Genomic DNA, 25,339 nt, shown 5'->3' with positions numbered 1-25,339 from the left:
CAGTTGAAAGATATTGCTGTGTGACCTTCATGTTAGGAAAACATAAACTGCCTATCTGCATTGAATCAAATACTTTTCTCATCTTAATCTTGTCTTCTCATATTACAGTTTATAACTCTATATACTGTATTTCCTTTTTCCGTCATGATGAGTGTTCTTCCTAGACACATAGCATCTCTCTTAATTTTGTTCTGCAAGAAACATTTATCTTTAAGTATATTTCTAATGTATAGGTTGTAACGTGTGGGATGTGAGGCAGCATTTAACTATACTTGAATAGCAATTTCTAAGTTATTTTCATCACTCCATGAGATTTAATGTGTGAAGTGATTCTCACTCTGGAAGTGAATGATTCAGCCCCTTAAGGCAGTTATTCTGTAAAATACTCTGTTTAGATTTAAAATGGTATTCATGTTAAATTATGCTAAAGAATAGAATAAAAAAAGCACATTAGCCTAAAAATATTGTCAAAGACTCTTCATATTATTGAAGTAATGTAACCAAATCATGGTTGTCATAACCACCTGGATATATCCAGCAAACCAACACGGAGGAGTTATCATGATAGAATAGGATAGTAACATGGGGAAATCTGGGCATTCCGTATAGCATTTCACTAATTGATTTGTTAATAATTAAGACGAGAAACTGAAAAAATATTATTCATATCAAGTCAAATTAAATAGTGTCATCTAAAATTGAATGACTTCATATTTTCTGCTTTCCTTACCTCCTGTCCTTATATTTAAAAAACTTCAATAAGCATTAATTTTTTGAAGGCAAACATGACATACTGCATATATTACATGTAAACTACCACTTTTTTCTTTCTAGTTGTTATGTTTGCTTATATATTGCATTTCTAAAGAGATTATCAGGGCTACTTTGAAATTGCCACTAAAGGAATTTAAACATTTTAATGTAAAATGATATTTTCAGAAAATATTTGGAAACAAAATCTAAAATAACATTTGCTAATGAAGAAATGGCTATCAGGGATTCCTGCTAAAGCATTCTGAAACAGTGTGCTTTAAAAATATGATAACTGTCGTGGGGGAATAGCAAAACTTTACTCTAGAGCTGCAATGATGCCAAGGCATCCCTTTATAAAGTGAAGAAGAGAGGCAGTACAGTACTTCATTAGCCCTGCTCTACATGCATCTAAACGTCCCTCACATTCTACAAGAATGTGTTACAGCCTGAAGAAACCTAAAGAGAAAGGAATTAGGCTAAGGGCACCATAAAGCAAAGAAGGAATGGATGTGGAACTGTACAGTTTCCCTTGTGATTTAAGAAAGTATGAAGAAATAGAAAGAGGCTTTATAATGTTAATATAGCACATGTATACAGAGTAGAAAATGGAGCAGATATAGTATGTATAACTTTACAAGGACAGATAAGAGATAAACTTTTTGAATTTCCTGCCTATAGCCCTGAAAAAGGAAACACAATACACATTTAATTATCCCAGAAAGAAAAACCAAACACACAACTGTCTGTGATTATACATTACCCTTCTCAGGATTGGGTTGGGTTGGGTTGTGTTATGGGATGGGCATGGGGGTTTACCTTGTTTTAATTCCTGTCAAAATGGTTTCTGTTTGCCTTTAAAGTTTTTATTTTGTATTTCAATAAAACTTTGATCACAAAAAGAAAATATTTGCTGTGGAATGTAACATGCATGTTGTGTTGACAAAAGTGACTAAGTATTATTTGGCTAACACATTTTTCTTGCCAAAGTTTCATTTTTGATTTTTTGCAAAAACTAACTTTAAATCAAATTTTAACTACAAATTTCCCCCTTGCTCAGCAAATCTATTCTTGAAAACCTTTTCACAACATTAACACTCGTAAAGTGAACACATAACTACCATATTAAGTAAAAACACATGTTACCATTCTCTGGCCCAAAAAATAACCCCAAGTTTATTAATAACATTAATCATCAAACAAACCTTAACAAGACATTTGCTGTTCGTTTAATAGTGTTTAATAATTCTGTTTACCCACACTTGTTCACTTTATCTAACATATTCAAAGGAGTGGTCTTCTAATGTTTCTACCCAGCTCATTCATAATTATTTTTGGAGCTATGATACTCAAGATAATATGAGAAGATACCTGAGAAACACGTGTGACAATTTGACAGGCCCATAGCAACAAGAATGCAGCATCAACTGTTAGAATGGCTGAGATATACTGTGTGTCACCAACCTCAAACCCTAATTAAATTCCCATTCCCACTTCATTTCCCAAGTTACAGAAAGGTGTACATGGAATGACTACAAAGATGATTGGGTGTTACTGCAAGTGTTTGTAGCCACATAAATTCAGCTTCATTGTGCTCTGTAAGATAAAAAGAAGAACAAAAAGACTTTTATCACGTACCTGATTTATTACAGCAGCTGTTTTATAATTTGGTAAAAGTCTATAAGTCGTTACTGATTGATCCACATTTTATGACCTGATTTTTTTTTTTTAGCCAAATTATGTCCCCAAAAATGGAAGAATTGGTTTCCGCAAATGTCACAATAACAATAAAATGGCTATTATTCATAGCAAGCAGGATTAAAATTTAAAGCTATCTCAAAATGGATTTCAAGGTGTCTTGACCACATCTATTTCAAATTACCTTAGATTTAGCTTTGGATATCTCAAATGTGCATCCAGATTATTTTAAGATATCATTAAATAACCTGGTGACATCTTGTATTCCAGAGGAATTTATTTTAATATACCTTAAAATCCATATGAGTTACCTCAAAATGCCTGGTGCACTTCAGGTTAGGTCAGGTTAGGTTGAGGAGCATGGTACAATGCGTTGCAACACTCACCACACTATGAAACAGCTCAGCATCCTGGTTGGCAACCCCCCCAGGAAAACAAGTGGTCCAGTCCCACCCCCTGAAAATGGCCTTCTATCGGCCATAGTCAGGTGTTACGTGGGCATCCCCTTGGCCTGGTCCAGACACTCAGGTCCTCAATAATGAGGATCCTGTGAACTGAATCACCCTTGGGGAATCACATAACATGGCAGTAGTGATGTAACTGATGCTACCTCACAATGCAGGTAATGTGCCTCATCTGGGACTCCATCAAGTCAAACCAGTGGTACCCAAAGATTCCCAGAAGAGACACAATACCAAAGAAGCACAGTTTTAGTCTCAGGTCACGTCTCATAACCATATAGGATTACAGGACAAACCAGGACTCTAAAGACTTGGACCTTCATCCTTTTGCCACACACCCCTTTCCAGCGACATCATGACCCCTCATGATGTCACAATTCATCTATTGACTTCATAGAAAGAGTCACCAAAGACATGAATGTCGCTGCCGAGGTAAGTAGACTTCCTGACAATGTCAACATTATCTCTGCAGACAGACACACTGCTGATGACTGTGCCCAAGAGGTCATTAAAGGCCTAGATCTTGGTTTTTATCCAGGATAATAACAAGTCCAGACACTTCTCACTCAGTCTCTCGAGAGCCTTGATTAGAGCCTCCATTGTCACTGTGAAAATCACAGCATCGTTGGCATGACGCTGCCAACACCCAGTCCATACAAGCACTGAACTGAGCAAGAGCAAGAACACAACCATGACAAACCCCAGAATCAACGGGGAAAAATGTGGAGGTTCTGCCTTCACTCTGCACAGCACTCACAGTACCAGTGTATAGGATGGCCATGATATCCAGCTGCTTCGCGGGGATCCTGCGAAGACTCAGATGTCCCACAGGGCAGCTCGATCCACTGAAAATCAGCAAAGGCTGCAAAGAAACTCTTGTGACATTCACATTTGCACTGAGAACCCTCAGTGACAGATTGTGGTCAATGGTAGACATAAAACCAGTCTGCTCTGATAGATGAGCAAGTGATCACAGATTCTATTAAGGATGACCCTAGCATGGACCTTACCAGCACCGTGAGCAGTGTTATCCCCCTGGAGTTACCATAATCCAGGAAATCATCTTTCCCTTTCTAGATAGGGGTGACAAGTCCTGTTTTCCAATCAGCTGGGATGACACCCATCTCCCAAATGGAAGCAAAGATTGCTTTCAATTAGTGCTGCGCAGCATTTCAATTTGATTAATCACAGACAATCACAACAATCACAATGTTATGTGCAAAATTCAATAATGTACTCAAAAGTAGTGTATTGCATGTATTTGGTTTGTAAACACTTTAAACAAATTAGGTGCTTTTTAACATCAGTATTTCCTTTACATAGTAGAGGTTAAAATATTTCTTGTAAATCTCAACTTCAAACATTAATGTAATCAAATCAAATATAAAACTAAAGCTATTTGCCACTGCCAGGACATTAGTGTTTTATCTAGTTTGGTATAGAAAAACAAGATACCCTCAGAGTCCAGAGCCACAATCACATTATAACAGGCACCTTCCAAGCAACAGCAAGTTAACATTTCTAAATCCGTTTTCTTTTTTATCTGAACAGATACCAGCAGAAACTTGTTCTTTTATCAGGGAGCAGCATAAACAGTCTATACTCAGTAGGAACTGTTCTAAAAAGCACGCAAAGCAATGGTTTCACAAATAAATCAACATAAAAAGTCTGCTGCTGCTTGTTGTGCCTGCTGTCTGCACCTGCATGCAGTTTTCGGCAGCAGTGGCTGCGTAGGGGGCAGCTTGACAGCCAGCAGGAAAGCACGGTGGACTGGCTGCCTGGCTGTCTTTGTGAGACAGGTGCACGGTTGTGGCAGTTGCAGTGAGACACAACATGGTTTGTACCTCCTGTCATTGTAGGTGTCTGTCCTCCCAGGTGAACGTTGCCTATAGATGCATCAGCTGCACATTGTTGTTCAGCACCATGATCAGCTGGGGACCGATCAGCTGATGCCGGTACCTCACTTTCAATTTTGATCTAGATCTCCAGATCACTTGCATCAAAATCAGAGTCCGACAAATCAGAGTCAGATTCAGCGATAATACGAAAAAAAATCATCCACGGATTATTTTGCTTTGAGCATTCACTTTGGTATCTCTCCACATGCCATTTTAGAAGCTGATTACTCTTCACTACTCATGCATGCGCAGGGAATCAAGGTGAAATCAACAAAGCTAACGTTCCTTCTAGCAAAAACAAGAAGTTCACTGATTTCTATTGATCACTAGCGAGACTGAGGCATATCGCAAGGTGGGAGTTTCCAGCAGCGTATTGTACTACTTTGCTTGGATCGCTCAGCATATAGAAATGTTCACTTGCCGCTCCAACTTGAAAATTTATATTTTACACAATTCTCGTCTCGCTATCACCATCGTGACTTGAAAAATCGTAAGTCGAACCATCGTAAGTAGAGGACTCCCTGTATACATACAAAAAATGTCCTCTGCATATTCATGCTATATTTACACACACATACAGACACTCTACTCCTCTCTTACATTCACTCAGACAAGACAGTGAGAAATATATGACGTAAAAAATACCTGCAGGGTTCCAGTAGCGTTTCCATCCTCTGCAGTTTGTCCATTTCAGCTGTAGTTGGCATGACAATTTTGGCATTGTGTGTGGTGATGACATCCCTCACTGGCTGTTAGTTTCTGCGGACGCTTTTTATTATGTCCAGAGTTGAATTCCATCTGGATGGAATTTCTTATATAAATGATTGTCCATGTTCAATTTGTTGTTTTTACTGTGTTTAAAGTGGCCCACAAATTTTCTGCATTTGGCCACAACATCGTCAAACACAGTATTTTGCAGAGATACTGTGATGGAATACTGGAGACTGTACGCAATGAAGGGTATGTTTTCAAAAGTCAGATGTCTCACAGCAGCGATCATATTTCTAGCACTATCTATGCTAAATGTGCTGACTTTATTTGAACTGTTCCACTGCTGTGCAACATGGATAAAATGTTCTGTGCATGTTTCAGCAAAATGTCTCTCTTCTGTTTTTATTTCATTGTTGCAATGAGACGCAATATGGTTTGTACCTCCTGTTATTGTGTCTGTCCTCCCAGGCAAATGTTGCTATAGGTGCATCAGCTACACAAACATGTTCAGCACCACGATCAGCTGGGGATTGATCAGCTGATGCCAGTACCACACTTTCATTTTCAATCTACATCTCCAGATCACTTGCATCAAAATCGGTGTCCGACAAATCAGACCTCAATTCAGCAATAATACAAAAAAAGTCATCCACAAATTATTTTGCTTTGACCATTCAATTTGGTATCTCTCCACATGCCATTTTAGAAGATGTTTGCTCTTCGCTACTCATGCACTTGCAGGGAATTGAGGTCAAATCAACAAAGCCAACTTTCCTTCTAGCAAAAGCGTATCGAAAAGCGCTGTAACAAGAAGATCACTGATCTCTAACGAGAAAATTTTGACATGAAGTATATAACGTGTGAAGACGGAAGTCCAAATATCAAATAAGCACTTTCACAAAAGGTACAAGTATAACAGAACAAGTGTGCTTTTATTCATTACTGTAACCGAAGAAAATGAAATCAGGTTAGTGTACTTTATTGTCACGACTTCTTTGGTAGTACAGCAGTAAGAACTGTTGTCTCATAATCAAGAGGTTGTGGGCTCAAGCTTTGCCGCGTCCCAAAATAAACGTTTTGAGTAGTAAGCTGATCTTATTGTAACTATTATACAATAAAAACATACATTTAATTTGAGTCTGTAACAGCTGGTGTAAATGTACGGTATTTTAAAGGTTAACTTTTTTTTTATTCAGTTTTATTCTCTCAATCACGTTCACGCTCCCACTGATCTGACACTGCTGTTTTCAAATAAAGATGTGCTATAACAGAGGGGAACTCAAATGAGGATGAGGATTCTACATCAGATAGAGAGAACAGAAGCCCTCCCCGCAAAAATGTCCAATCAAATATAAGAAAAATGCAGCTGCAGCAGGCATAATGTGTTGAACATTTCTTGCATTTCCTGTCATCCTACACTTACATAGATCTTTGTAGACATGGAAAAGACATGAAATGCATGTGTTCCAAATAACGATATATTATTTACCCTCTACAGCTCCAGGTACCTGATTCCCAGATAAACAAGGCTTGAGCTGGGAGAGCTTTTTTCCCTTCCTGCACAAGAAGGGGATGAGATAGCAGGCTGCTTGCTGCTTGTACTTATTGATACATTTACAACACAAAAGATGCTGATGGAGAGGTGCGAACAGATTTAAGATGGGCCGGGTTTACACGTTTTTTCATAGGCTTTGGTAATTCTAGTGTTAAAGATTACTCAAATATATTTTCAGATATTTCAAACTAGTTTCCTGTCCATTTGAAAATATCTTTAACACATATCAGGATACCTCAAAATAACTGCCTACAAATTTTGTGATAATGTCAAATCCATTTAGAGATATTCTAAAATAGGTAGTAAGTCACCTTGAAGGAATATATAATTTTACAAAAATTTAAATTTTAAATTGAGAAAATATATCTCAAAATATATTTGAGATACCTTGAAATGCATTGAAGATATTTTAACATGTATTGCAGATATCTTAAAATTTTGAGGTATCTTGAAATGAGTTTGTAAATATCTCTAAATATTAATTTACTTGTAATTGGCACTGGCATCATAAAAATCTATCCTAAAACATACACAATATGCCAATAACAAAAAATAGTTTGCTAGTTGACTATTAGTTATATTCTTGCTGTGTATTATGTGTATTGGTAAATGAATAAGATTTAATAAATTAACACAATGTAATCTAGTTAACTTGACAAAATAATGATTCAGAATGATGGAATATAATAACTTCTTACATATTAGTCTATACTATTTTTTTTTTCCTTGGGGGGGCTTTCACATATACAGGAAATATGAAAAGCTTTCATTCCTATTAAAATTTTAACATTTGTCGAAGAGCAAAATCAATCAAAATCATTTTGTTTCTTTTAACCTTTAATACGATTTTGTTATCAACAATATTTACTGTAAATTAAATATTTTAGGAAAATGTTAATGTAATGTCATTATACATTGCTTGTCAAAAGTTGCAGAATCATATAACTTCAGGATGGTGAGATGACAAATGCTTTGTGTGTTCCAACAATTTATGTTTTGGCAGATCAGGACAGCCATAAGAATAATGAAATATGTTGTGAAAAGTGTTTTTAATATCCATAAGTTAGTGTAGTGTGGTAGTCTTCAGGAAAGAATAAATTACAACACTCAGCTTTTCCCTGTGTGTTCAAAACTAGTGAAATTATAATGTGAATTTGCTTATTTAGTTGAACATTAGTTGAACAATTTGATGGCATCAGTCACAACCCTAGAACAGATCATTCCAACTTACGCAGTGAGGAAAATCTAAATGCCTGGAGCTTAATGGAATATACTGCTTTTTGAAATATGTCAGATATGCATTGTTTCTGTAATGTTCCTGCATACCACCTGTAGTGTGTATGTGGGTGTAAACAAAGAAGTTAGAAAATGGCTTCCTTCTAGCTCCCTAAGATTACTTCCTTTTTACACAATATAACAGTGTCAGAAGATGTCAATTTTAAATGAAACACATGCAGTTTATTGGGTCCTCACAGTTTGAATATCTTAAAATTGATTGGGATGCCGCCATTTGTACTGAGAGTCTAAAAGATTCCAGAGCCATCATGTTCACTTTTAATGGTACAAATATTGGTATATTGGCTAAGAAACCAGCAGGTTACTGGTCATCTGGATCAGTGAACAAGGCAGATAAATTTACAAGACATGGAATGGAATGATGGTGATAAAGATGTCTCTATAGTGTTAAGTAATTTTTCTAGCTAGACAGACTGACAAACATTATGTTGAACAGGAAAATAAGTGCCAGTGTGGCCACTGTAAAACAGAATGTAATAGCAGGCCGGCACATACCACCGGAACTCTGACAGGTAAACATACAATCATCACTGATCCAAATGCAAAGGTATAGTATGTTCAGTATGCCACCAATTGCCTAGTCACAGAAAAAAGAGGTTGAAAAATGCCATGAAATCAAAAGAAATGGCTACATCAGTAAAGTCAGCCAACTAAAAGAGTAGCTTAGTTCTATAATGATTTAAATAAAATCATAAAAAGATAATATTATCCTATGCACACTGTAGAAGAAACTAGATGCAAAATCTAGTTTTCTTCTTCTAGAATTTTTCTCTTTATTACATCCATAGCCCTAAGACTGTATTGTTGTTATTGCCTTTTATCATATACCACATACACCTCATTCTAATGGTAGGCAGTGCAAAAAGTTAAAAAAGTTGTGGAAACTGCCAGATACATACCTCACTCTACTAGACCACAGAAAAACACCACTTTGTCTGTCAACCTATTGCCAGCTAAGCTGCTCATGGGCAGCAGACCTGGGTAAAATTTACCTGCCACTTGTATGTTTCTCACACAAGCATTCCATGGACCCATAATGTACAAAAGGCACTCAAAAGTTCTATTATGGCTGTAAGAATGCAGGCCGTTCCAGAGCTGCTCTAAAGCCTGGTGATGAGGTCACAATGGCACTACATGATGGTAGATGCAAATTGTCCCTTGTGTTCGTTTTTAAATTAAATGGCGCTATATTGTGGGCACACAATGCTATATTGTTGACAATGGATTAAAGAACTGTACTGTAACAGTCTGTGTCTCTGCTCAAGCACTACAGTGCCAACCAGTCACATAATGTAATTTGAGCTTAAGAGTTAATTTGAAAAATCTCTATTGGAATGGAAGCTGTAATTTCCAGTTTATCTAAAACCACATTAGTCATAGCCCAAAGAATTTCTAGCTTTAGCTCGAGTTCACCCAGACAAACAGTACAAAACCAGAGTGGGTGAGTTGTGAATGCCACTTGACCTATGATTCTTGCAAATAAGGAAACTGTATGACAGATGTTGCAAAGAAAGACACCTTGTTGTGAACTACATAAGGCTATTTGTCTGTGTTCTCTAGAGGTTCCTGGTAAAAAAAAAACATAAGTCTAAAAGGTAAGAGTTTTAAGTAAGCTTTTTCCTGGGAAGTTGGGACCCTTGGCCATTTGTCTTTCATACATCACCATATTATTGTCGGAAATAAGAGTGCTTTGTTCTAGTTTTAAAAAAATAACACTGTAGATGACACAAGAGGAGAGAAGAAAAACAAGAGATTGGAGTTGATATAAAAAGAAAGGGAAAATTTAGTAGACACCAAGAAATCGAAATCTATGTTGGGAATGGGTATATTGCTCAACATCAGATAATCTGGGACTACTGTACTTGAAGATGATGGAAATAACAAGGAAGAGGATTTGTTCCCAGGATGGAGAGAACTGGTGAACTGTAAAAGTTTCCAGTCTTGTATATTATTCTGACCGATTAAGTGAATACCAAGATGGCATGGTTGCCGAACAGAAATACTAGTTAAAACTGAGAACTAAATGAGACTGTTTATTTGAAAGGAAATTGTTGTGCATTCAATGTTTATTTTTATGTATATGTAAAGGTTGGGAGCATGCACTGAGAGCAAGTTGCCGCACCCATCACACAACAAACCTGGACTGGGACCCGAGTGTAGCAGGTGACACCACAGCACCACATTGAAACCCACAAGTTTGGAGGACCTGCAACATACCCTGTTTGCTTTATATTTAAAATATCACTAAAAACTGGATCAGAATTGGTGTCTGGGGCTTGAGTATATTTTAATTATTAGAATAACACCTTTCCTATAATTTCATCACAGCAATACAGTTTAAGCTTAGAAAAACTGTATGGTGGCACGGACTCCGTTTATCTAAGAAGCTGCCTACTACAATGTTAAGGAAGTGAAGTGCAGGAAACCTCTCTTTCCAAGTCAGTTGTTGTGTTGTAAAGTTCAAAAGTGACTTATTAGTTTAATAATACTGACAGCACATGCAGAATATTGGGATCTGGTTGTTAAAAACATAAATAATTAATTGAAATAAAAATGTGTTGTAAATTGATCAGAACCACTTAGAGTGTTACTATTCAAGGCTATATAATCAGGAAATAAAAGACAAAAAGTACTGTTTTTCAAAAATGTTACTTGCTTGTGTAGGATGGATGGCTTGGCCAACTAACAACACATGGTTTGTGAATAAGATGGGTGTTGTCTCCTTAAGAGGCTTATTCACCCACCAGAAAAGGCCAGGAGCCAGGTGTATGAAGAGATCAGGGGCTAACTCAGTATTATCCATCTGCAGAACTACAGCACCATACATCACTGCAGGTCTAGGCCTGCAGTTTCAGGACGGAAGTCACCATTTCTGGGCGAGCACAACATTCTTGAGCACAAAACAAATTCAAAGATGGCAGAAAGCAGCATGACATTGTTGTTATTATTATTATTATAAAAAGTGTACACCTTGCAAAACAGCTTTCAAAACAGGTTGAAAAGTTAACATTACCTTACGTATATATTTTGTTGTTTGGCTTGTGAGGTAATTGTTAATGACTTAAACACTAGTTATGGTGCTATTCAGTTTGGCTCATAAAAACTGGGGTGAGCAACATCTAATGTTGTATTGTCAGTAAATTACGATGAATTACGTCTGTTTAATGGAATATTCCCAGTACTTTAAGGTCAATATTATAACATAAGTTAAGATCATTTAAGTTCTATTTTATTATTTATTGCTGTATAACTTATTTTATAAATTGGATCCATCTGTTAATTTCCTAATAAATGTTAGCATAATATTTATTCAACTTCAATTCACATGTTCCTGTTCGGTTATTTAATTAGAAGGAAATCTAGGGATAAGGTTGAAATTTCTTCACCACTTTATAATAAATTCTTCTTTTTCAGTCAGTGAGGTAGTGTCAAAATGACACTGCTTTTAAGAAAATTGAGCAATTAAAGTCATCTGCCCAAACAGAATATTCAGAATATGGTGCTTTAGTTAACTGGTTTAAATCTTCTACATGCCTACATAATCTTAATAGATTTGTTAAAGATCTTTTACTTTCTCTTTGGTAAGCCATCCATCCATCATCCACATTTAAGTATTATAAATTCATTGTCGTTCATGGATATGTGCCTAAAATTTTTACAATGGCTAATAACCTCTTCTTAAGAAAAAAAAATCTTGATCCTGGTGATCTATCAAATTATTGGCCAATTTCTAATCATTCATTTATCTCTAAAATGTAAATAAAACTAGGTAAACAGTTATCTATATTTGTTTTTTCAAAAATAAAAATGCCTCTGAAATGTTTCAATCAAGTTTTAGACAGCACCATAGTATAGAGGTGAATGGTATTTAGCTTGTCTTGTACATGAAGCATCTCAGTTTTCTGAAATAGAAGATTGCCCAGTAGACATTAGATTGCTTAAAGTTTCCTTTTGTTGAATTCTAACAAAACAGAAGTGCTAGTCATTGGCCGTAAAGCTGCTAAAAAAGGCAATCTGAATTTAGCATTTCAGTTGATGGCATTCCTATCACTTCTAGTACAGTAATCTTAAACTTGGCTGTATCTATAGATTATGATCTTTCATTTAATACAGATATTCAAAATGTATCTAGAGTAGCCTTCACTTTAATTAAGAAATATTGCAAAATTTAGATGTATGTGTATCCAGCATGGGGCCCTACCTTGTTGGAATGAGTTCTTTTTAAAATACGGCATGTTACATAACCCGAAACTATATAGATATAATATAAAAAGGTGATACCCCTCCCTTAGTGATATGGTGGTAAGAAATCCATCCATCCAACCATCCATTATCCAACCCGCTATATCCTAACTACAGGGTCACGGGGGTCTGCTGGAGCCAATCCCAGCCAAAACAGGGCGCAAGGCAAGAAACAAACCCCAGGCAGGGTGCCAGCCCACCGCAGAGCACACACACACACCAAGCACACACTAGGGACAATCGCCAATGCTCCTAACCTGCATGTCTTTGGACTGTGGGAGGAAACCCGAATGCCCAGAGGAAACCCACACAGACACGGGGAGAACATGCAAACTCTATGCAGGGAGGACCTGAGAAGTGAACCCGGGTCTCTTAACTGTGAGGCAGGTAAGAAATCACATAGGAGAAATAACTTAGCTTTCTTTAATGACGGTTTACACTGCATTAACAGACGAAGGAAGCCATGACAAGAACCCAGTTCGGGAGTGGGGGCCCAATCTGTAGAGTCTGCCATTTTCATTGCTGCGATGGAAGGATTTTCGTTATCTCCCATCCGTCCATCCGCTTCAAAGGTGTGCCGGGCAGTGTTCCAAGGCTTTATACCTTTCTTCATGTGCAGGCCCCCACTTAGGTGAATGATACAATTCCAAACAAGGCAAAGAGGATAAAATTTCATGCTGACTCTGACAGGCAAAAAATAGTGCATGTTTCCCCAGCTGTCTTTATCTGTCTTGTCTTATACTTCACCTAGCAGGTCTAAATGATGAGCCACTGTGCTAAATCTGTGTCCACTGTGCATGTGAGTAGAAATAAAAGTAAATTTGTAAAATATTTTTGTACAGAGGACAGTGACATAATAAACTTATGTTACAATATGTTAACGTTCCGTGCTGCTTAATAACTTATCCATGCATTTATTACTTCTAGGTGGATCACTATAAGGCTTTGCTTTGTAATATTAATAAAGGCTTTGCAGTGGCTAAAGTGCTAACACCCCTGTTTTGTTTTCTTTGCATTGGCTTTCTGCAAATGTATTGATTATTAGGTATGGGTGCTCACCTATAACAATTTGCATGGTTTAGGACCTTAATATTTCAGTGACCTTTTAATTCCTTACAGTCACTCTCGAAAGGGGATATCTTATTGTCTCTAGAATAAAAAAAAACTACTGCTGGAAATAAAGCAGTAGCTTATAAAGCACCCTATTTATGGAATCACCCTCCTGTAGAGATATGAGACTCAACAGCTTGTTAGCCTTCAAATCTAGGCTAAAAATATATTTCTTTAGTCAGGCCTATGAGTCAAATTTACATTGAATCTACATTCCTATTTGTCTTTTCTTTTAAAAGTTGATATTTTATTTTTTTTAATTTGTGTGAAACAAAACAGACAATCTTTTATTCTGTTCAATAACAATCTGGTGCTGACACCAATATTTTGTTCTTAGAGTTTAAGGCCTGGAAATATTTAAAGTTGCTTTGTGACAATACTTATTGTAAAATGCACTAAATATTTCAAATTTGACTGCTTGATTAAAACTGTTGTTAATAAGTATAATAAGTAATTACTGTAGATATAGAACTTAAAGTTGCTAAAGCCATCTGGCTTTTTTGTCATTTTAATAGAAACACGTAATGATTCAAAAAGGGAGAGTCAGTGCCACTGTTGACTTAGAGGAGCAGATGCTGCACCTGGTTCCATTGTCTTTTATGTACTGACTGGACAAATTAAAACAGCAACTGAAGAGTCATTTTAAGAAGGCAGTTCTCCATGAATGTAAGTTCATTTGAGAATTGATTTGGACATATACTTTTAACACAATATTACACAATAGAACCATTTAGACTTTGTTACATATTTTAGGTCTCACCATTCACAGATGTGGTTTAGACCGACTTTACAGCCGTAAGCTTTGACCTACATCTCAGATTGTTTGTTCATACTTAATTGTTGCTGGTTGCGATATTCTTTGTTTTTTTCCCTTCTGCATGGTAGTGTGAGTTACCCATGATAAGTAGGTGGTGGTGCATTATTTTATTGGAGAATTTTGCTGTCGGAAGGTATCTCTCTCACTCTCTTTGTATGGCTAACGTGTGAATGTTTTTTATGGGACAAAGGCATTCATTAAAAGGGCACTGGACAGAGATGTGAATGAGACCCAGAGCAGTGTATATATGTAATATCTTATAATTTTTAAATAGGCATATATAAATATATATTCTCTTTTATTTAACTTTTATAATAAGGCGCTACTGATACAAAAAAGGACCTCTACAATGCAACAAAATGGCTGCACCAACACAGACAGCTCTTCAGAGGTGTTGTGTTTGAGCCACACTTTCTGTAGATGGAGGAGAAAGACCAGTTTTCAGTTTAGGGATTATATGGAACTTAGGAATGTCAGGCTAAAATAAATCTTAGAGTAAACTGCATATTTCATTTATTTAAGTCTGTTTCTACATTAATTATCTTTGTTACTTGTATTGTATTGTGTATTAATATTCTGTTGATTTCAGTTTAGAATACTTTGATTTTCTGCTTTCATTTGAGGGTGGGTATTTTTTGAATATACAAAAAAATTCACTGCAGATCTCTTTTTGTGACTGCCTCTCATTTTGAAATATTAATATTAGTTATTGTACTTATGTTAGTATTTTTAAAGCTCAGTTAATGCTATCAAAAGTTTCTTTTAAAAGATTTTTAACAGAATAAACATAATTAAATTAGTAGAAATGGCTGCTTTTGGAAGCAATTTGGAGTGTTTTTGAGGATTTTCTTGAACATTATTTTGGTACAGTACTGAAAGATTTGAGGTCTTGGACATTATGAAAATGCTGCTGTACAATATATTGTAATGTAATATTGTGCTTTTATAAGTCACTGCAAACATTACTCAAATACATTCAAACATAGTTTTGGATAGCCTCACAATTCTGACTTTCACCAATGCAGTAGTGTACAAACATTGTATTTTAATTTTTCCTTGAGAAGCATTAAAATAATTGTCTTGACCCTCCACTTATGATTACATTATTACTACATATGTATTACTGGGGGACATGGAGAAAAAAAATGCTTAACAGATGGTCACATCTGTTACAACTGTACATACTTTCAACTGTACATTTCAGCAAGCTAAAATAGGACACTGAGACACACACAACACATTCATCATGCATTATTAACTACTGGTGCTATAATTGGTTGTGTCATTGACTGGAAACTTCATGTTGAATCTTCATGATGGCAGCAGATGCTGTGGTCTTTGGCACATGTTATCCCAGCTGTATGTGAGGTCTCATCAATGGTTTACCCTGCTCCTCAAAAAAGAACTGCTCTTATAACATTTCCCCCTGATCCAGTCTGGGTTGAAGGTTCTCCAAATGACAAAAGCATTATTTTCTGAGATGTTCAAAATGTTGAAAAAACTGCCTGTGGTCAGTGTCCAGCATAGCAGCTGTTTCAAGTCATCATGTTGTCCAGATTCTCCACTCCTCTTTTTGTAGCACTGTTGTCCATTATCATTTCTGGCCATGGATTCTTCTATCCCTGTGCAGTGTACTCCTCAACATTACATTGTGCACCAAAGACATGTATAGACAAATTGAATGCTTTCAAAGGCAGGAGCTGGGAGCGATTTTGCCGTTTCTGTGGCAGTGGGAGGATGGAATAGCAGGCTGCTTGCTGCTTGCACTTATCGACACATTTACAATGCAAAAGACACTGATGGAGAGGTGCAAACAGATTTAAGGTGGGCCGGGTTTATGAGTTTTTTCGTATGCTTTGATAATTCTAGTGTTGATTTCTTGCAGGAGTTCCTCCAACTGGCTTCCCCTTGTTAATGAAACGGCATCTTCTGCTCTTCTGTATCTGTATGCTTTCCACTTGGCCATGATATATGTAGCCTTGGACTGGGCAATCATTTTTATGCATATGTTACTAAGATCTATTTCAGTGTTAAAACTGAAACTCCATCAGAGCTTCCTCAGCTCACAAATTGTCTCGATGAAATTAAAACCTGGATGGAGCAGAACCCTTTAAAATTAAACTGTAACAAAACCAAAGTCATGCTAATTGGCACTAAGGCTCAGCTTAATAAGAAGAGCTCCTCTTCAATCATTCTTGGTGATGATCTTGTACTAAAAAGAACCTTGGTCTCATTTTTGATTCGTCCGTCACATATCCCGTGTTTGGTCATTCCTCTCCTTTTCTAATGCTGAGAAACTTGTCCATGCTTTCATAACATCCCACATTGATTATTGTAACGCCCTACTGGCAAGCTCCCCTTTTAATCTTAAATGGACCATCAACATCAAGCACATCACGCCCTTCCTGCTTTGCCTCCACTGGCTCCCTTTGTCTTACAGGATTGAATGTTAAATTCTACAACAGTGACCCTCTCCATTGCTATGCTCCTGTTCACCCACTAAGGCCGGAGTTATACTTCACGCAATGCATGCTGCAGTGGACGCTCCTGCTATGCAAGCGTTGTAGTGTTTATACTTGCACATGTACTTTACGTAAATATGGAGGAATCCACCAGGTGGCAGTGCAAGGTATTATCACGGTGAGAACAGGTTCGGCTTCTCTGTGTTGTGAATTGCATAGAACACCTAATAAATTCCGATGATACCTTACCACAATATCTCTGAAAAGGGATCCAGGGATGTGTCCATTCCAGCAAGCATTGGACACGAGTGAGAAACAATCCCTGGACAAGGCCTCAGCTCACCACAAGGTGAACACACATATACACTAGCGTCATTTTAGCAGCACCATATCCCCAAATCTGCATATCTTTGGATGGAAACCGGAGCACAGTGTGGAATACAAGCAGAAAATACCAGCAACATAACTCCCTGCGAGACAGCAGTGCTACCGCTCCGCCACCGTGTCACCCCCATGTGTGTAATTATTAACAGTATTCATTATTTAAACGAAATTATATGTAAAATGTAACATACACACTATAATGCATTTCATCATTAAAGTGATAGCAAGTATAAATCGAAGGATTGTAAATGTGCGCAGAATTGGAATATCACACATTTAATTTGTTCTGTGTGGTAATCTATTGCTGCTTGCCGCTGCTGTCAGGTCCAAGAAGCTCGTAGCGATTAAAAACTGGGATGACGTTTACGATGGTCTGCTTTAATGATAAAGTAAACTACGAGGTTAAAGTGGACATTTCGAGATTAAAGCTGAAATTTCCATTTTAATCACAAAATACACATTTTCACCGTGTCCTTTATTTTTTTCTCAGTGGCTCAAATACACTGCTATACATTATTTTGCTGTTGTGAAGTTGCAGGAAAAAAAAGATGGCACAAAAGATGGTATGTGAGACTTTTAAAATGTATTGTGTCATTATGATAGGGAATATGCGACGCTTGAATATAAAAGCACCACGAATGCATCTGTATGTCGGCATTTTGCTTCACCACATCGAAGCATTCATCAAACAGCGAAGCACGCACATCGATCCCCATAGGATCTGCACAGAGGCATTCTGTCACATGTAGACAGTAAACAGAGACTCTGATGTCACATTTCGACTTTTAGCACACTGCGCCCCCCGAAATTTTGCTGAAATGAATGGTGGGAACGTGTGGCAGCCATGATGCGGACACGTACGGGTTCTGAGCGTGAAGTATAAACCGGCCCTAAGGTACACTGATTCTGGCAATCTTGTTGTGCCCTACACTAACCTGCCCTCTATGGGCAAGAGAGCCTTCCACTGTGTAGCACCCAGACTTTGGAATGACATCCCAAAATTAATTAGATCAGCTGACTTAACTCGTTTTTTTTTAACTCATTCATTTAGGAAGGTATTAAACAGACCTGTCATGCTGACCCTTCTTTCAGTTTACCCTGTCTGTCTGTCCAGGTGCTCAGGATTGGTGTTTGTATCACTATTTACATTATTTGACCAAGATTTTTTGTAGTATTATATTGTAACGACCCGGCAGCAAGCGCTAGCGGAGTGACGCCTCATGGGTAATTTATGTAAATAGTTTGTGAGGAATTTATGGGTAATTTATGTAAAAGCTTATTGTTGTGTCAAAATTAACTAAGTACGTAATTGTCTTTCCTGTTGTAAGTGTTATATGTGTTTGTGCTCAACCGGTGGGGTGGGTTGGGTTATCGCCGTCTGGGGTTGTGTAAATGTAAATAGTCACCATCAATGAGAAAGATGGATCTGTAAATGACCTTGACCATGGCTATTCAATGATTTTTAAGCTTTGTTTTACTGGCTATCTGTTAATAAAAAGATACAACAGGACAGATTCTATCTAAGCAATTATTGCCGAGACACTCGGAGTCGTGCGTTGTATGGGACACGAGTGCTCGTTATCTAAAGAGCTGGGTGCAGCTGCGTGCATAACGCTGGCAATCCGCTAGCCGACAGCTTGGGAGAGGTGCACGGCAGAGTTCGGCTCTAAAATCTTTAAAGACTCCACCACGGGTCGCTACAATATGTTGTATTTCAGTCTGGATTATTGTTTTTTATTTAGTTTGAATGCTTTGTATATCCTGTATTTATCTTTATTTAGTGAAGATATTATTTGTAGCCAATGTTATATATGTCCTGTTGTTCTTTCTGAATTTTGTGATGTGCTTTAAGCATAGGAAATGTGCTATATAAATAAATTGCATTATTATAAGTATTTTTCTTTTTGCGGCCTGTCGTTTATAATAATAAGTGACAAAAACTAGAGTTCTATATAAGGCAATTATTATATAGCATAGTGTAGTGTAGAATATGTTTTGCTGTTTTCTTTACATATACAGTATATTTAAAAATTCAGTAAATTTATTTAGACAAGCAATATTGCACACAAGAATTATACAATTTTACAAAGTTTAATCACATTTCTTATTAGCTTTTTACTTAAATCTAAAGTGACATAAACTTTGTAATTATATTGTTTTCATTATTGAAAACTAAAAATTATTTTTAATTAATAAATAATGTTTAATCTATTATGGCACAACATGATGGCAGAAACCCTTCGAATTTCACAATGATGGGTACTGTTTGGTTTGATGTACTGTTTTTCCTTCTCATTTTTATCAGTTATTTTTTGAATGGGTTCATGACAAACTACTTCCAGGGACTTGCCCAAACCTTGCGAACATCATCTTCTGTCCTGAAACTGTGGTGATGTCACTTACATCCTGAAACTGCTGCCTTAGGTCTGCGATGATGTATGGTGCTGTGGCTCTGCAAGCTAACTGGGTATTCAGTTGTAGAACAGAGAGGAAGTAAAATCCATGTGCCTCAAATTTTTCACTTTTACATGGTGGATTTTAATTATTTAAATGGTTTTAATTTATGAGGATTTTAAATATTTTTGCTCATATGTATATATATTTAATTTTCTTGGTATTTTATCTAATTATAAGTTATTTGTTTTAGAGGGACAATGGGGTTTGTCACGTTTTTCTTTTCACTTTTCACTCTATTGTTAGATTGATTTGACATGCGTTATTGCTACACAATTTGTTTATAGATTTTGTTTTCCTTGTTTTTCTGTGATTTCACTAATTAGTGTAAAGTTTGTGGAGTTTTTATGTACATTGACAAGTTCATTTGTATTCACATATTAATAGATTCCTTGTAAAGTCATATATATATATATTTTTTGTTATTTGTAATAAACTTTATTGTATCACATCCATCACATCCTAAAGTGGTGAGCATTTATTATAATAAACACAGTACTTGGGGGGTATTTTTCGTATGTGGATTACTCGTTTAGCCGGATGTAATTGTTGACGATTTGGCATGATCCTGGATCTGTTGGTTTTTCAAAACTCTTGCTAAATGTGTTGTCATAGCAGCCCATCCAAATCCTCAAACCTGCTCGATGTAAACAAGGATTAGCTCACACACTTAATCAGTTTCTGTGCATGGAATTCATTCAGTCATGGCTTCACATAGAGAAGGTTTTGTGCGATCGGCAAGATCCTTTATTACTCCTGGAGGAAATTCTTTTCGAAAGATACAGCTTTAGCTGAGGGGGAATATTGTACCTCAGAGATTTATTAGCACCTTATAGTCGAAGTCAAACTAGGCGAAGTCGGGCTCTCACAACCACACAGACAGTATGCATTGCTTTGAGGATTTTTGCAAGCGGCACTTTTTTATATACTATAGGCAATGTGGAAAATCTATTTAAAAGTGCAGTTTGCCAGGCAATTCATAAAGTCTGTTTGGCTCTGAAATATTTCCTTCGGGTTTTCATAGTGCTTCCTGGACACCTGCATGTGCAGACAATAAAAGAGGTGTTTCATGCCATTGCAGGTAGGTAATAAACAGGCAAAAACACCCACAGTTCCATAACGAATCTCACAATCAGCCTAACATTCTGATTACCCAGGATTTCCAAATGTGATTGGGGCACATGGGACTGATCAGAGTGGAGTTTGATCAAACATTACTTGGAAAATGTACCTATAATAATCAGACACAGTGTCTTCATCAAATATTTGACCTTTGTCAATATTTCATTGGTCAGACACAAGTTCTAGGGATATGACATTCCCTGCAACTGACCCAACAAAAAAAAAAAGAGAGGGCTATATGGAACATACCTATGGCACACATTGAGGACAAATATATGCAATGACCATCCTTTACCTAAAATGAAGTGACCACTGCATCCTGCTACTGGTTCTGAGGAGGAGCTTCCCTCTGGAATGCCCTCAGAAACAGGCCGATGGGCATTTTGCTGGAAAGCCAACTCTTCTGCAGGGGTTAGGTCCGGGCCGCGTGGACCTCCACCTGTTTTTTGGTTGTCTGCCTTCTTATTAGCTTTAAAATTAATGTTTTTTATATTATACATGATTCTTTATGTCAACAATTCTTTAAATAGTTATATACCAGTATTTACCAGTTTTTCTTGTACTTCACTTTAATCTGTTCCCATGTTCTCCTTGTGCTCACGTTTGATCTGGAATTATGACATATTAAATAATAATTAATCTGACACATAGGAAATGAAACGCTGAATTCAATAAGTACAATGCACACTACTTAGTGTTTAATTTGTCAGCCACTTTTTGCCAGCCATCTTTTCTGGTTTGGGATGCTTTTGCAGTGTTACCCCTTGTGCATATTAAATTTTGAAATTCTTAATATCCTTCGAGTAAAAGGTCCTGCTCCGCTTGTGTGAAAAAATGTGCCCGTTCTTTCATCATTTTGTTGCAACCTATCAAAGACTTGCTGATCATGTTTTCTAGGCTCAATATATTTGGGCTTTTCAATCAGCGCGGGCACGCTCATTCATCTTGGATGATTAGATCCATCTAGACTAATCTACTACACGACTGTCCAGACCTAACCGCTGCAGAAGAGTTGGCTCTCCAGCAAAATGCCCATTGCCCGGTTTCTGAGGGCATTCCAGGGGGCAGCTCCTCCTCAGAACCAGTGGCAGAATGCAGTGGTAACTTCATTTCAGATAAAGGATGGTCATTGCATATATTTTGTCCTCAATGTGTGCCATAGGTATGTCCCATTTAGCCCTCTTTTTTATTTTGTTTTTTTTGTTGGGTCAGTTGCAGGGAATGTCATATCCCTAGAACTTGTGTCTGAGCAATGAAATATTGACGAAGGTCAAATATTTGATGAAGACACTGTGTCTGATTATTCATCAGGAGGAGAGTTAAATGTTCCAAATGTTGGAACAAACTCCACTCTGATCAGTCCCATGTGCTAATCGTGATATAACTGTGTTGCAGGAGCCTGTAGCCAGCACACATGTACCTTTTGGAACATCTACAGTACATCAAAAAAAGAGATGGTGAGGTTGGTTGAGCCATCTGTTGTACTTGATACGAAATGATCCAAAATGATATACTGTGTATACAATATAGAGGAAAAAAGGCATTTGTAATTGTGTATTTATTTGCAGAAAAATGTGAAGGCTCTATACAAGAGATATCTTCAGCAGAAAGTCACGTACAGGAAACTAAAAATGAGGAAAATACAGCAGGACATGGAACTTCATGAACTGAAGAAAACCAAAATGAAGCTGCAGATAAAAATACTAGAAAAACAATTGGTAACAAATTTCTCTTCTCTTTCCCATGATGTGTATGCGTGAGTGTATCTTTAATTTATATTCTCCTCCTTACAGGCTGAAGGTCTGTAATATATAATAATAAATCCATTTTGTGTGAAACCACTGTTGTCTTTTTCATTGAAAATGTTGGGCCACAATTCTGTCTCTAGCAGCTCTCCCACTTGTTTGCTCAAGGTGCACTGGGTCAAGGTCTTCATCAGGCTGCACCAAAACCTCAGGGACTCTCTCTTTTCTGATGGTCGCTATGTTGTGTAAGACAGAGCATGCGACAATTATGTCACATGCTCTGTCAGGTGCAACCCTCAGCCTTTTTAGACATTGAAATCTCTCCTTCAGGTGGCCAAAGGTCATTTCAATTCGTGCCCTTGTCCTAGACAGAGCTGCATTATATCAAGTTTGTGGCCCAGGGTTGGGGTCAGGAAACGGGGTCATTAGAAAATTCCTACAGGCATATCCCCTATCCCCAAGCAGGATTCCATCATGATGACCTGAGGAATATATAAAAATTGCGAATACAATACACACATCACCATGATTAATAATTAGATTATTACCTTGTTCAAATGTCTGATACAGGTGTGACTCCTTAAAAATTCTAGAGTCATGAACAGACCCTGGCCATTTAGCCTCCACATTTGATACAAGGTAGGATGCATCACAGATCATCTGAGAATTGATAGCATGTAGGTCAAACAATTTTACTGTCAACATACCTATTGGCTATTTTCAACTCTTTAAAAAAGTGACATTACCTGCACGTTAATACTGTGGAAGCCTTTTCTGTTCACGTAATCTGGCTCATTTGGACCTGATGGGGCCTTTATTCGGATCTGCATACAATCCAGTGCCCCAATCACATTTGGAAATCCTAGGTAATAAGAATGTTAGGCTGATTATGAGATTATTTATGGAACTGTGGGTGTTTTTTCCTGTGTATTACCTACCTGCAATGGCATGAAACGCCTCTTTTATGGTCTGCACACGCAGGTGTCCACGAAACACTATGAAAACCCAAAGGAAATGTTTCAGAGCCATATTCAGGCTTCGAATATAAAGAGCTAATAAATCTTTGAGGTACAATATTCCCCCTCGGCTAAAGCGGTATCTTTCGAAAATACTTTCCTCCGGGAGCAATAAAGGATCTTGTCGATCGCGCAAAACCCTCTCTATATGAAATTCTCTTCGCATAATTTGCGCACCAATATCAATTGGTCACTCATTCATGAACGGCAAAGCCATGACTGGATGAATTCCACACACCGTCACTGATTGCGTGTGTGAGCTAATCAGCTAATCCTTGTTTACATAGAACAAACCTGCTCTGAGCAGATTTGAGGATTAGGATGTGTTGCTATGACAACACTTCCAGCAAGAGTTTCGAAAAACTGACAGATCCAGGATCAGGCCAAATCGTCAACAATTACATCCAGCAAGCGAATAATCCACGTGCGAAAAATACCCCCCCAGGTCATGTGCAATAATGAATGCCTATCAATGCTTCTAAATGAAGTGCTTGCAAAAATTATATGTTTTTCAGAAAAGGTAGCTAATATATAAATCTTCAGAACATGGCACAAATCGTAATTATTAATAGATGCATAGTTTTTAAATCAAAGTTTTCAAACATCCTTGATAAAAGCGTCTCCAATTTTAGCATAGCTGTTTACAAAGAAGTAACATTTTTCTACCATGCCTTATTCATAGCTTCTTAAGTCAAAGTCAAAGTGAACTTTATTGTCATCTCAACCATATACAAGTATAGAGACAGATTAAATGTTCTATTTAAAAAAGAAACTAATCATTTCATAGACTCATTTGATTTTTTTTCTGGCTAGGAAATTATGCTGATAGGATGTTTGCCTTTGCAATCAAAAGGCTATTTTCAAGCAATACAAAGGGTCAATGGTGCCAATATTGATGACCTCATATCTAATTTCATGTATGCTGTTGTAGCAATTTCCTAATTATTTTTACAATTGAAATCCATTTGCCTTTTAAAATCAAAGGCACCATGATTAACAGTTTCAAAAAGCAGAGGAAAACTCTTTTTCTTCAGTAATCATGTATTGCATCAATATAATAGTTTTTACTCTCAAACCCACTGCTTAATCATTGTACTTCAAGTCATCAGCCGAAACTTCAAAGAGTCAATGAATTTTATTTAAAAATCAAAGTCTGTAAAACATAAGCTTGTTTCCCTTAGCAGTGATTTGAGGATTTATTCCATTTTTCACCAGGTTTTTCACTCCATCTGTCATAACCAACTGAATTATACACTATGAATGTATAATGTTGATAAGAGGATCCTTATATAACAGTAAACACACAGATCATTTACACTCAAGAAACTCTTGAAATGCAGAGATCTATAATGCTAATCAAGCCAAAATATAAAACTGTTTTAGGGTAAGAGCTCCTTTAAAAATGTATATATGAAATGTATAAATGATGAAAAGATATAAAGGACATTTTTGTTGTTTAGATACTCCAAACAGTATTCTTGAAGATAAATTGTCCTGCCTACATAACTTGTTTATCCTGAAGATCTATTAAGGATGTTATGATTCCTGTATAGCAAAAATCCAAAAACCTAAGGAGCAGAGCTAAAAAGGGTGTTTTTACCACTGTGTAGGCCTTACC

Source organism: Polypterus senegalus, chromosome 6, assembly GCF_016835505.1.
Source record: "Polypterus senegalus isolate Bchr_013 chromosome 6, ASM1683550v1, whole genome shotgun sequence".
NCBI classification, from domain to species: Eukaryota; Metazoa; Chordata; class Cladistia; order Polypteriformes; family Polypteridae; genus Polypterus; species Polypterus senegalus.
This window is presented reverse-complemented; position numbering follows the sequence as displayed.